The sequence below is a fragment of the Rhinolophus hipposideros genome (genome assembly GCF_964194185.1).
Source record: "Rhinolophus hipposideros genome assembly, chromosome: 2".
Taxonomy (NCBI): Eukaryota; Metazoa; Chordata; class Mammalia; order Chiroptera; family Rhinolophidae; genus Rhinolophus; species Rhinolophus hipposideros.
Window position 1 is genome coordinate 75,821,118 of NC_138048.1, and position 13,755 is coordinate 75,834,872.

The 13,755-nt window shown below is 33.0% G+C and overlaps 1 protein-coding gene across 1 annotated transcript in view; it reads left to right on the forward strand.

The window, feature by feature from the left end:
- ZBBX (zinc finger B-box domain containing) overlaps positions 1-13,755 on the forward strand; it is a 114,680-nt gene that overhangs the window by 34,849 nt on the left and 66,076 nt on the right. The window lies entirely within an intron of this gene.

The following is a 13,755-nucleotide window of genomic DNA, read 5'->3' on the forward strand; positions in this document are numbered from 1 at the left end:
CATTTAAAAATTAGACAATATGTTTATCTATTGTTATAAGTGAACACATGACTTAAGTATTGTTCCCATCTAATGTATAAATAGCAATCTCATTTTGCTTTTCATGTTTATTTTTTAAAAGTATTTTTATTTGTCCTCACCCATTATTATTTAAATAAGCTTATCTCTCTAGTTTTCCTCCTACATATCAGAAGATTTTATTTATCCTCATATAGCCATTGTTTATTGAAATGCCTAAACTCAAACCATGTCAGATGGTTTTAAAATTCTAATATTTAAGCAATGACTATGGTTAAATATAGATATGACATTATACCAGTTACATTTAATGATGGATTTATGTGTCATAAATCTCATTCATTTTACTGTAATTTATTCAACAAATATTCCTTGAGTGCCTTTTAGGAAGCAGGGTCTGAGGTAGGCAGTTACTTTACACAGATGAGTAACACTAGGAACCTGCTCTTAAGGACCTGGAGATAAAAGTGAGACCAAGGACCTTCTGTAATAAATTAAGGATTTAATATTATTTTAGAAGCAGAGCGATGGAGATGATCAGATTGGTATTTTGAATGATCACTGGTAGGTTTCAATCTTTACATGTTACTTGAATATAAATTTTGATAGCTCTGATAACCCAAGTCATGGTAACTACAAAACATAAAATAGACCTTTCCAGGTTACTTTCCAGGGGATACCAAAGCCAGTTACTTTCCAGGGGATACTCAATGTTTAGAGCCCTCTGGCAGAAATGATGGAGGGAACCAGAAAAAAACAAACAAACAAAAAACCCCAACTACCTGCTATTCCCCTCCCTCAGGATGGTACAATTGGACAGTCAGAAGAAATGAAAATTAACATATATAAAAGTGAGTGTAATTGTCAACATAGTAATAATATAGAATTTAACTAGTCACTCCCCGTTAAGAGGAAAGAGTGTAATTACCCCACTGTGAGTTCATATTAGGAATTTTCCATTCATTGATTTATTTATCACATTTTCTGAGTTATCATTCAGTGAATTTAGGTACTGTGCTAGTTGGTATGAAAGATACAGAGAGGGATGAGACATGGCTTCTTCCCTCGACTTCAGTATTTGACCTTCAAGATTTATCCATGTCTGATTCTCTTCTCTCTCCCTCTCTCTCCCTCTCTTTTCCTTTCCTCCATCTCTCTCTCTTTCTCTCTCTCTCTCTCTCTCTCTCTCTCTCTCTCTCTCTCTCTCTCTCTCTCTCTCACACACACACACACACACACACACACACACACACACAGGAAGTGGGAGAGGGAGAGAGAACATCAATTTCAATCTCTGTTAAACCCTTAATTGCAATATAAAATGCATGAGAGAAATTACTGTTCTCTTGCTTATTTCTCCTTGTTTTTGTCACCTCTGTTCCACTCCCCCCCAATCTTTCCCTAGTGTTGAGGTTCTTGATGATCTTGTGCCTTGGCCTGATGACCACTGTTGAGCAATGAGTGGATATCTCTTTCTCTTTGACACTCATTAACCAGTCATAAAGCGTTTTTAGTTTTCCACCATTTTAGTAATTATCAGTCATGAGATTTCTCTATTGACTACAGAAATCATACCTACTTGGAGAAGTTAGGGAAAATGTGTGATATCTGAATATTAGGTATTGCTATATAAAAAGCAAGCATTCTAGTCTAATGGCTACTATACTTTATATTCTTTACTTATGCTTACATTTCTGGTTAATTTAAAGCATAGCCAAGTTTCATAGTTGTAAACCGTTTAAGCCCCCATCCTGCAGCCCAGTGAGTCTTTACAAAGTTCACAGTCAATAAGGACCATTTTGTACTAGATTATCTTGTTCTACTTAAGAGATAAATCCCGGAAAAATTGAAGGCAAACTAGTACCATTTACATGTTGACTAACACTATAATTTCACAGGGCCTTTCTGTTGATTTATGATTGATTTATAGTTGCCACTGATTCCAACACAAGTTTTCGTTTTCTTTTCCATCTCCAAACTCTGTTAGATAATTAACTATCTACAAAATAAAATGTAAATGCATGAGAGGAGTTACTAAGGATGAAAATTTACTATATCTAGAATGATTTTTCAACACTAAAGTTTGAAACAGAAGGGTTTTTCAGTGGGTAAGCCTCATGAATGATGAAAATAAGGTCTTAATATGTCAGGCATTCCTATTTTCTTTTAACAACATACACTTAAACAGAAGAGACAAGGTTAAGAGATAATAGAAGACAGAGGGGAAACAAACAAACTGCATTCTGTTCTGAAGTATGACATACACAAATGGAGGTTGCATTAAATAAATCATTAATAGGTTCTGGTATGTATATTTTCTTAACTGGAAAGGGGATTTTTGTTGAAAGGAGAAACCTTGGGAAATGGGGAGCTTAGTAATGAAAGAAGAGATAATTGAGGTAGAATTTCTGTATTTTCTGGTATGAGGCATTTATACACAGCCTTTTTTACATTGTTTTATCTCCAAAGAAAACTATGCCTATATAAATATGGATATAAGTGGGAATATATGTTTGTTTGAAGATACCTACATGAAACTAATTATCAGGAAGAACTTTAGGTGTCATCAGAGTATAATTTATGCTTACTAACTTTTTGGTGGGTTTTTATTCTTTTAGTTGACAATGACCAATATTAGCTTTTAGACTCACACTATCATTATTTTGTTAATTTTTAGAATAATACAGTATTTTAATTTATTTTATTTATTTTTGAGGTATAATGACATATCATTAGATTATTTTCAGTTGTACTACATAATGACTCAATATTTGTACATATTGCAAAATGATCACCACAATAGGTCTAGTTAATATTCGTCACTATAAATTTTTTTTTTGCAATGAGGACTTTTAAAACTGCTTTCTTAGCCACTTTCAAATAGGCAATATAGTATTTTTAACTATAGTCACCATGCTGTACATTACATTCCTGTGACTTATTTGTTTTATAACTGGAAGTTTGCTCCTTTTGACCCCCTTTTCCCATTTTTGCCAACCCCCCACCCTGGCCTTTGGAAATCACCAATCAGTTCTCACAATACGGTATTTTCAGATCATAGCTAGTCATTTTGGATAATATCATGGATACTTACTTGGATGATCTTTTTTATTATTAAATTTATTGGGGTGATGTGGGTAGTAAAATTATGTAAGTTTCAGGTATACACTTCTATAATACATCATCTATATGTTGCACTGTGTGTTCACCGCCCAAAGTCAGTTCTCCTTCCATCACCATCTATTTGATCCCCTTTACCCTCTTCTACGTCCCTCCTCCCCACTTACCCTCTGGTAACCACTAAACTGTTGTCTATGTCTATGAGTTTTACCTTGTTTGTTTGTCTCGTTCATTTATTGCTTTCAGTTTTATATCCCACATATCAGTGAAATCATATGGTTCTTGACTTTTTCTGTCTGACATATTTTGCTTAGCATGGTAATCTCAAGATCCATTCATATTGTTGCAAATGGCAGTATTTTATCTTTTCTTATGGCCAGGTAATATTCCACTGTGTATACGCATATGTACCACATCTTCTTTACCCAATCATCTATTGACGGGCACTTCAGTTGTTTCCATGTCTTGGCTACTGTAAATAAGGTTGCAACAAACAGGGGTACATATGTTTTAATGGATAAATGTTTCCCAATTTGGGGGTAGGGATTGCTGGATCATACGGTAATTCTATTAATTTTTTGAGGAAACTCCATATTGTTTTCCATACTGGCTGTACCAATTTACATCCCCACTAACAGTGTATGAGGGTTCCTTTTTCTTCACAACCTCTCCAACACTTGTTATTCCTTGTTTTGTTGATAATAGCCATTCTAATAGATGTGGAGCGGTATCTCATCATGGTTTTGATTAAAGTGGCCTGTTTTAAATGCTGTGCATACACATATTATAGATGCTATGGTGTGCCATTTTTCTTAAGAGTAGCATTGATTAATATTTATAAATAGTAAATATATACATTTTTTAGGACACTTACATCACCTGGACTCTAAAATCTTGTTAATTATGATAATTCCTTTTTGAGGGAACATTTGTTCCCCATCCTTATATTTCAATCTTATTGGTGAGACTTTGGGAGAAGAAAGTGAGCTTCTAAGCTCGGCATATTTCTCAGCTGTCTGAGCTGTGCTTCTGTGTTAAATGCTGCAAGATTCCTCCCAAGAAGATGTCATCCTATTGGCAAACTATTGTTCCTGTTCTTATCCTCCTGAATAGATTGATGCCAATAGTGGTTTGATGCCTGTCTTATGAATCTGAAAATTTAGTTAACCCTGGTAGACTCCTTGGTGGGCATTGCCGTTAAGTCTTTAGATTAACCAGATTTAAAAAAAAAAAAAAAATTGGCGGGATACCCAAAAGATAAATGAAGAATACTTATATAGGCATCATTGACAATAATTTTTTTAAAAATAGCTTTCTTGAGATGTAATTCATTTACCATACAATTCATTCATTTAAAGTGTACAATTCCATGGATTTTAGTGTGTTCATAGCTATGTGCAACTCTCAGCACACAATTAATTGTAGAGCATTTTCATCACCTCAAAAAGAAAGCCTTTTTGAGGCTTTCCCATCCTTTTCTATGTCCCTCCCCCCAGTCCCCTGGTAACCACTAATCTACTTTCTGCCTCAGCCTATTCTGGACATTTAATATAAATGGAATTACATGACATGTGGTCTTTTATGTATGCCTTTTTTTTAAACTTAGTATAATATTTTCAAACTTCATGCATGTTATGGCTTTTATCAGTATTTCATTTATTTTTAATGCCAAATAACACTCCATTGTATGGTTATACCACATTTTGTTTATCCATCCATTGTTTGACAGACATTTGGTTGTTTCTGCCTTTTGGCTATTATGAATAACATTGCTATGAACATATGTGTACAGGGTTTTGTGTGAACATAAGTCTTCACTTCTCTTAGCTGTATCTCTAGTCGTGGAATTGCTGAGTCAAATGGTAACTCTATCTTTAATTGTTTGAAGAACGGCCCGATGTTTTCCAAAGTGGCTGGCTGCTCCACTTTACACACACCCCATCATCAGTGTGTGCAAGTTCAGATTTCTCTGTCTTAGCCTTCACTTATTATCTGTCTTTTTATTCTAGCATCTTAGTGGCATAGTATCTCATTGTGGTTTTGATTTGGATTTTTCTGATGACTAATGATGTCGAACATTTTTTCATGTGCTTATTGGCCATTTGTATGTCTTCTTAGAAAAAAGGTTAACAAGAATTTTTTGAGAATCCAAGACATAGAATAGTTTAATAGCTTGCAGTTCAGTGAAACTACATCTGTAGGGTTTCTGCTACCATCAGAAGAGTTGGAAGAACATAGTGGTTTAGAGAGTATGTTGCAGAATCAAGTGACAGACACAGTGGAGAGGGTAGATGCAGGGCACAGGTTAAATGCAGAGAGGGCACCAATAAATGTCAAAGGGAAAGAATACTTTTATATTTGTTAATCTGATCCACACAACAATGCTGAAGTTTCTGAGCATGCATATATATGAGTTTTATCTTAAAAATTCATACATCTGTAATGATTACTACATCTGTAATATTTATGTAATATTCAGCACAATTCCTATACCATTTAAGTTTAGAAACTAGAAAACAAAGTAATAATAATGATAATGAGTTTGAAAAATTAATGAAATGGTTACTTTTGGTTTTAGGGCTGTTTTTCAAAGTGGAAACCTTATGTGAAAAAACAGTGACGTTTAGAGCTTAGTATATCAGAGTATATATAAAAATACCGACTTCCTCCTTATCCAAATAGAGAATAATCAAATCTCAATTTTGCAGGGGCCATAGAGGTCATTGGTGTAACCACATGGCTGAACCTTTAATCTGGGTATCTGAGGAGCCTTTGTAAATTTGCGGGTGCTACTTAAGTTATTTTACAGGTTTTTTTCATGGATTCTGACAAATTTTGCAGTAGTTCTACTTACTATATTTTATGTTCATTTGTCTTTATGGGATAAAATTAATCTAACTGTGATATAACAGCATGAATATATATAAAAAATAAAGATGATAAATTATTATTTGTTGGTGAGTATGATCTGTTGTGCTTAAAAATGTCAAAGCATTGCATATAAAATCATGTGTTCCTCATGCAGCTCAAATATAAATAATTGCTGAATGTAGCTAACTCATTTGGATGCATTTTTACATGTAATATTAGTTGAAAGTAATAGTAAGTGCTTGCTAAGATAATTAATATAGTGAATGATTATATGGCATCAAAACTGTGAATAGCAGATTGCAGGTGTGAATTTCCCGCATTATTTCTTGTTGCTATTCTGGTTTACTTTTAAGATTGCTCTCTAAATAGAACTTTTAATGTTGTAATAAAATTTGAAAGGCACAATTGTTTAGACCAAGATCACATTTTTACTTTCCTTGATGCCAAGTTATTTAAAAATTTTTGACAAATATGTTACCTTTTGAGCTATTTATATGCTATGTTGTTTTATTTTAAAATATTTTGATTGCATTAAGTGTGTGTTTTTTTCTCATTATTTTCACGTTACTATAGCATAGTACTAAATGTATAGTTCAGATTGGTTTTATTTGACATTTGCTATCTGTTGAATAGCAAACTGCATTTATAATTAGGGGCATGTGTCCTGGTCCTTAATTATTTTTATTATCTTTTTATGTGTCAAGCAGGAATAATAATACATTGATCTTTGATTAATAGAACCTGTAGTTTCCATTAGACCTCTAGAGGTAGGGTCCTTTAAGTTCCACTTTTAGTGACACTTAAATGATACTGGAATAAGCAATAGTTTCCAGTCATATAAATTTCACACTTTCAGGATTTGATTCCCATTTGGCTGGAAATAAGAAGTTTTTTATACCATCGATATTTTGTACTACTCATGCAAATTCTATATCTGTTTTTAGAAATACGTTAAGCAGAACTGTATTTAAAACATGATTCTGTTGTGAGGTCCCCTGTCACAATTTTCTTTCAGCTGTAAATATTTTGTTTTATCTTGTTTTTCATGTATTTACATGAGGATTTTTACTCAAATTTTGTTCTTTGGTTTTAGTTTCTGCCATGTGGAAATTCCTGTTCTCCTCTGCTTTTCCAGGGGCCTGAAGTTTTTTCTTCTTTCTTCCTTTTGATCCTAACAGTAAATGAAACCTTTGGTCAGATAATTTAAAGCTGTCTTTTTCATCAACTTTCATAGAAAATTCAGAGTTGACTCTATGGTAAAGCATATTTTTAGGGAATAAATTTGTACCAAGGCTATCTATAAAGATGAATTCATCAGAAAAGCAAACAATTTGCTCTAAGAATAGAAGATATATTTTATTTTATTGTTTTGCACTGTTTAAAATTTTTTTTTAATTTATTGGGGTGACAATTGTTAGTGAAATTACATAGATTTCAGGTGTACATAATGTAAAAAAATTGAGAGATTAAGTTCATGTTTTTCATTCTTGTTTAATGGATTAAGATGTTCAAAGTTATGTATTCTTATAAGTGAATTTTACTTTGCAAAGATATTTTTATCGAGTGGAAATTTAATGGAGTTAATATGCATTTTGTCATAGATCCATGATAATGAAGAATGTATCTGCTTGGTATAGTCAGTATTCCTTTTCTATGTAGCTCCCAATTCATTTAGTCTGATTTGTTATTGTTGATTTTAGATAACAATATCTTTATGTTGTCACCACGCAATGTGTTCAATACAATGTGTACATAGAAATACAGGTAAAATCACCTGTAGGAGTTTCTTTCTATAAATAGATCTTGAGCAAATGTTTTGATGATTTTTAATAAAAAGTTTACTTTGTTATAAATTAGAACATAATTCTTCAGTGTACATGTATTTCTGCCATAATATATGATTTCTGAAAACCTTCCCATTCTGGAAAATCACCCACCTAACAAACAAGGCTTCTCGTGCTTCCTTCTCTGTGGTGTAGGTCCCAGCAGCAATTCACTTCTAAGAGACCATTTTCATCAAAATGAAAAATCTCAGTCAAACTGCCCCCTTCTTTATTAGTCCATTAGTCCCCCCTGTTTTAAATCAGGGAGAATATCTTTATAGCTTCTTTATCTGCATTTACATTTTTTTCCAGAGACCTTAACTTAGGGGAATGTGTGGTTGTTAAAGCCCTTAAAAGCGTCAGTTCTTGCACTAAGGGAAGGCATTTGTATAAATTTTCAGCTCTTTCTGTAAAGTCTTCATATATTGCTAAGATTTGGACTTTAATTGTGAGACAGTTTGCTCCGATTGCCTCAAAACACAGTAATGTACTGGAAAAGAAAAACTTAAGAATCAATTTAACTCCACAGTTTTACTAACATCATACCCCTATTTACCAATTGGCTATGAGGTAATTCACAACAAAGGAACCAGAAAAAACCGTACTTGGGAAATTCCTGATACGCAAGGGGAGTATTTTCTCAAAGCCAGCCCCCTTCCCCCCCAAAAAAATTATATGTATATAATTCAAAAATTCCATTAGTGTGTAATTTGATCTTTCTGAAATGCTTTTGTCATTAAAAACTATCAAAGTCCAACCATAGTCAACAATCACTGCAACCAATGAATTCATAGGGTTTCTTGAATTCTGCTGTAACACAATTTTTTTCTGTGTGTGTATATGTATCTCTATCTCTCTATTTGCTTAGCAAATACAAATGAAATAACAGAACTCTTCGGAAGAAATTAGTTTTCAGTTTTTAATGTAAGGCTGTGGTGGCAATAAAGCTTTTCTAAGATTTTATAATTTGAAAATCAGTGGCAGTTAACACCCTGAAAAGAAACATTCCACCATTTTCTTCATATTTAGGAAGTAACCTAATCTAAATTATGTGTGAACTTATTTGAGCCGGAACTTCTGGATCCAAAAGGAGGCATGGCTTTGTCAACATGATCGCTAATATTTACTGCTGGATAGTCAGGGTTTGGGATGATGATGGTAGTTAGAGTTTTGAAGCACCTACACTACCACAAAGTATATCATTTCTCTAAAGGAAAACTTTTCTTCTTGTACCTTAACTTCTACAAGGTGCCATCCATTCCAAAAAGCTATAAAATATCACCTCTCTTTGCTTTGATTAATGATACATTGTCAGAGTGATGAATTCTTCTAGAGTATAATTTGAAAGATAATATCATTCTAGGGACAAAAAAAAAAAAAAGAAATAGTTCAGGTGAGAATTTAGAACAGTTACCAGATGAAACTCTACCATCACAGTGTGTAGTGAAGGATATGGGGGAATCTGGAAATGCCAGCAGTAAATCACCTTCTTTGGCTTTAGTTTAAGCTTTAGGCTAAGTTTAGTTTATTCTACAGTGAGATATATGATTTACTATGTGTCCCGAAGGCTGTTTTGGTTTGATTTTTAAATATTTTTAGCATGTAGATAAGTTGTGCTGGTAATTTTAATCATTTTCTTTCTCTTCTGCCTCCTGTTGATACCTTTTAATACTGCTATATGTAAATTTCCATCTTTATAAGATGGAAATACAACTATCTGGAGTTTCAAAATTGGAAAGTATTTTAATAAATATGGTACAGTGATGATAATTCATGCATAGTTATCTATTTTTAATATTTTATAACAATAAACTTCACATTCTTGATCATTGGTTCCTTATTACTTAAAATGATAGTTTTTATGTTATTAAGTGAAAGAAGGTGTATTTTCTGTTGCAAATCTAGATGTGTCCTTCTAAGCAGAGACAAAAGCCTGCAGAGATATATACCAAACTACTCATAGCAGGTACCCCTGGGAAGTACTATTCATGAATTAGAAGGAGCTTCTATTTCTTACTTTTAAATATAGTGGTATTATGATTTATTTTCACTAGGTTTCTGTAACTTTTAAAAAATGTTGCTAATTTAAGGCTATGTCTATGTATTTTTTTAATTTTTATTAAATTTATTGGGGTAACATTGGTTAGTAAAATTACATATGTTTCAAGTTTACAATGTGATAATACATCATCTATATATCATATTGTGTGGTCACCATCCAGAGTCAGTTCTCCTTCCATCACCATATATTTGACCCCCTTTTCTCCTACCACCTCTCCATACCCCTTACACTCTGGTAACCACTAAACTGTTGTCTGTGTCTATGAGTTTTTCCTTGTTTGTTTGTCTTATTCATTTGTTGCTTTCAATTTCATATCCCACATATGAGTGAAATCATATGGTTCTCGACATTTTCTGTCTGATTTATTTCCCTTAGCATGATAATCTCAAGATCCATCCCTTTTGTTGCAAATAGCAGTATTTCATCTTTTCTTATGGCTGAGTAATATTCCATTGTGTATATATACCACATCTTCTTTAATCATCTGTGGAAGGACACTTCAGTTGTTTCCATGTCTTGGCCACTGTAAATAAGGCTGCATTGAACATTGGAGCACATATATCTTTATGGATAAATGTTTTCAGATTTTTTGAGTAGATAACCAGAAGAGGGATTGCTGTGTCATATGGTAGTTCTAGTCTTAATTTTTTGAGGAATCTCAATACTGTTTTCCATAGTGGCTGTACCAATTTACATTGCCACCAGCAGTGTTTGAAGGTTCCTTTTTCTCCACAACCTTTCCAACACTTATTATTTGTCTTGTTAGTAATGGCCATTCTAACAGGTGTGAGGCGGTATCTCATTGTGGTTTTGATTTGCATTTCCCTAATAGCTAGTGAAGTATTAGGAACTGAAGAGACACTTCTCCCAAGAAGACATAGAAACAGCCAACAGATATAGAAGACAACAGATATAGAAGACATAGAAACAGCCAACAGATCTATATCTGTTGGCTGTTTCTATGTCTTCTTGGGAGAAGTGTCTCTTCAGTTCCTCTGCCCATTTTTTAATTGGATTGTTTTTTGTTGTTGAGTTGTATGAATTCTCTGTACATTTTGGATATTAGCCCTTTATCAGAGGTGTTGTGTACAAATATCTTTTCCCATTTGGATGCTTGCCTCTGTTTTGCTGATGTGAAGAAGCTTTTTAGTTTGATATAGTCCCATTCGTTTATTTCTGCTTTTACTTCCCTTGTTTTTGAAGTCAAATTTGTAAACTCTTTTCTAAACTTAAGGTCCATAACTTTAGTACCTATGCTTTCTTCTATTTATTTATTGTTCATATTTAGGTCTTATGTTTAGGTCTTTGATCCATTTTGAGTTAATTTTGGTATATTAAAGCAATCTAGTTTCATTCTTTTGCATGTGGCTTTCCAGTTCTCCCAGCACCATTTACTGAAGAGGCCTTTCTTTTCTCCATTGTATGCTTTTGGCTCCTTTGTCGAAAATTATCTACCCATACATATGTGGGTTTACTTTGGGTGTTCTCAATTCTATTCCATTGGTCTATGTGTCTGTTTTTCTGCCAACACCATGCTGTTTTGATTATTGTTACTTTGTACTATAAATTGTAGTCAGGGAGTGTGATTCCTCTGTCCTTGTTATTTTTTTCTATGTATTTTTTCAGTGGGGATGCTCTTGAGTATTTGGGTCAGGAACTTTCCTCACATTTCAGAATATTCACTAAACTCGGTTATCACTCATTAAAAGTCAGTAATACTCCCCAATGATTGTGAAAGCACAAAACACCTCCCCACATTTTCAAATCTCATTGCCCCAATAGGGATGCAGGGATTCTTGCATTAGTTAGGTCTATTTACACTAGCTTGAACAACAAAGAATTTTTTCTTGTTGACAAAGGCCTCACAGATGTTTCATGGTGTGGAAGTAGGGATGAAGTGCCTGAGTCATAGGATGAACTACCATGGGAAATTGGAAAGTTGGTGAGAGCCCAAGTAGACTCCTTCCACATTCGACTTTATGTTTTCTGTGTATCTACTTTATTATTTTCTTGTAATTAACCAATTACGAATTTACATAATAGAGGGTCAGTGACAGAGAGATGAGATGTCACCTTCTTGATTCCAAATCTAAATCCTCATTAACTCATCCTGGACCAGATGCTCACTTCTTATCCAATGAACCATGGCCCGGAGGGTAGAAGTTTTCTAAGTAAATTTGCAAACATGTACAACAATCACCACAATTGAATTTTAGAACATTTCCATCACACCAAAATGTTTCCTGGTACTTTTTTACAATCAACTCTTGACCTGCCACTTCCAACCCCAGGCAACCCCTGGTTTATATGGTGTTGCTATAGATTTATCTTTTCTAGAAATTTCATATAAATGGAATCATTCATATGTGAACTTTTCTATCTGATTTTTTTCACTTAGAGTCTGGTTTCTGAGGTTCTTCCATATTGTTGCATATTTATGGTAGTAGTTCATTCTTTTTGATGCTGAATAGTATTCTTTTATATGGATATATCATGTTTTGTTTATCTTGTCATCAATTAATTGATATATAGATTATTTAGACTTTGGCTGTTAGAATAATGCTTCTGTGAACATTTATTTGTGCAGACCTTTGTGTAGACTTATATTTTCTTTGCCCTTGGGTACATACCTAGAAATGTAACTGTTGAGTCCCAAGATATTTAGTATCTTTTTAAGAAACTACCCAACTGTTTTCCAAAGTATATGTAGCATTTTACATTTCCCACCAACAGCAGATGACGGTTTTATTTTCTTCATGTTGTTGCCAAGACTTGGTATTGCCAGTCTTTTGCATTATAGCTATCGTGGTATGTGTGTAATGATATCTCACTGTGGTTTTAATTTGCATTTCTTTAATGCCAGATGATGTTGAACATCTTTTGATTTGCTTATTAGCCAAATGTGTATCTTTGGTGCAATGTTTATTCAAATCTTTTGGCCATTTTAAAATTAGGCTATTTGTGTTATGGAGGATTAAGAGTTCTTTATGCTTTCTGGATGTATGTCTTTATCAGACATATGATTTTCAAATATTTTCTCCTAGTCTTAATTTTTATGGCTTGACTTTTTTTTGTAATGTAAAATTTAAAATGTAAATTCTAGGTCCTTTGCATTTCCATATACATTTTAGAATAAGATTGTCCATTTTAGGATGAAATTGGCAATTACTCCAAAAAAAAAACAAAACAACAACAAAAAAAAAAACAACTAAAAAAACCAAAAACTAAAAAACCCAAACACACAAAACCTGCTGTGGTGTTGATATAGAATATATGGATATATGGTATCTACAGATCAAATTTGTTTTAATAGAGCATTAATTTATCAATTGTTTCTTTTATAGATTATATTTTAAGTGTCATCTATAAAATTTTTGCATGATTCAAGGTCTTAAAAATTTTCTCCTGTATTTTCTTCCATACGTCTTATAAGTTTAGCCCTTAAGTCTATGATACATTTTATTAGTAAATATATGATGTAGGGTAGAGGTCTAAATTTATGTTTATGAATATGGCTATTCAATTGTTGCAGCACTATTTGTTAAAAAGCTATCATTTCCCACTCAATTGCCTTGACATCTTTGTTAAAAATCAATTGAACATACTGACTTCTTCCTCTACTCTATATTCTATTCTGCACTTTTGATCTGTATACCTAGCCTTATGCCAACACCATCCTGTCTTGATTACTGTAGCTTTACTAGAAGTTTTTAGATCAGGTAGTATAAGTTCTTCAACTTTGTTCTTTTTGTTTAAAATTATTTTGACTATTCTAGGTTCTCTAAATTCCACATACTACATGTTTAAATTTTTATCTGTGGTAAGATATACATAACATCAAATTTACCATCAATATATAAT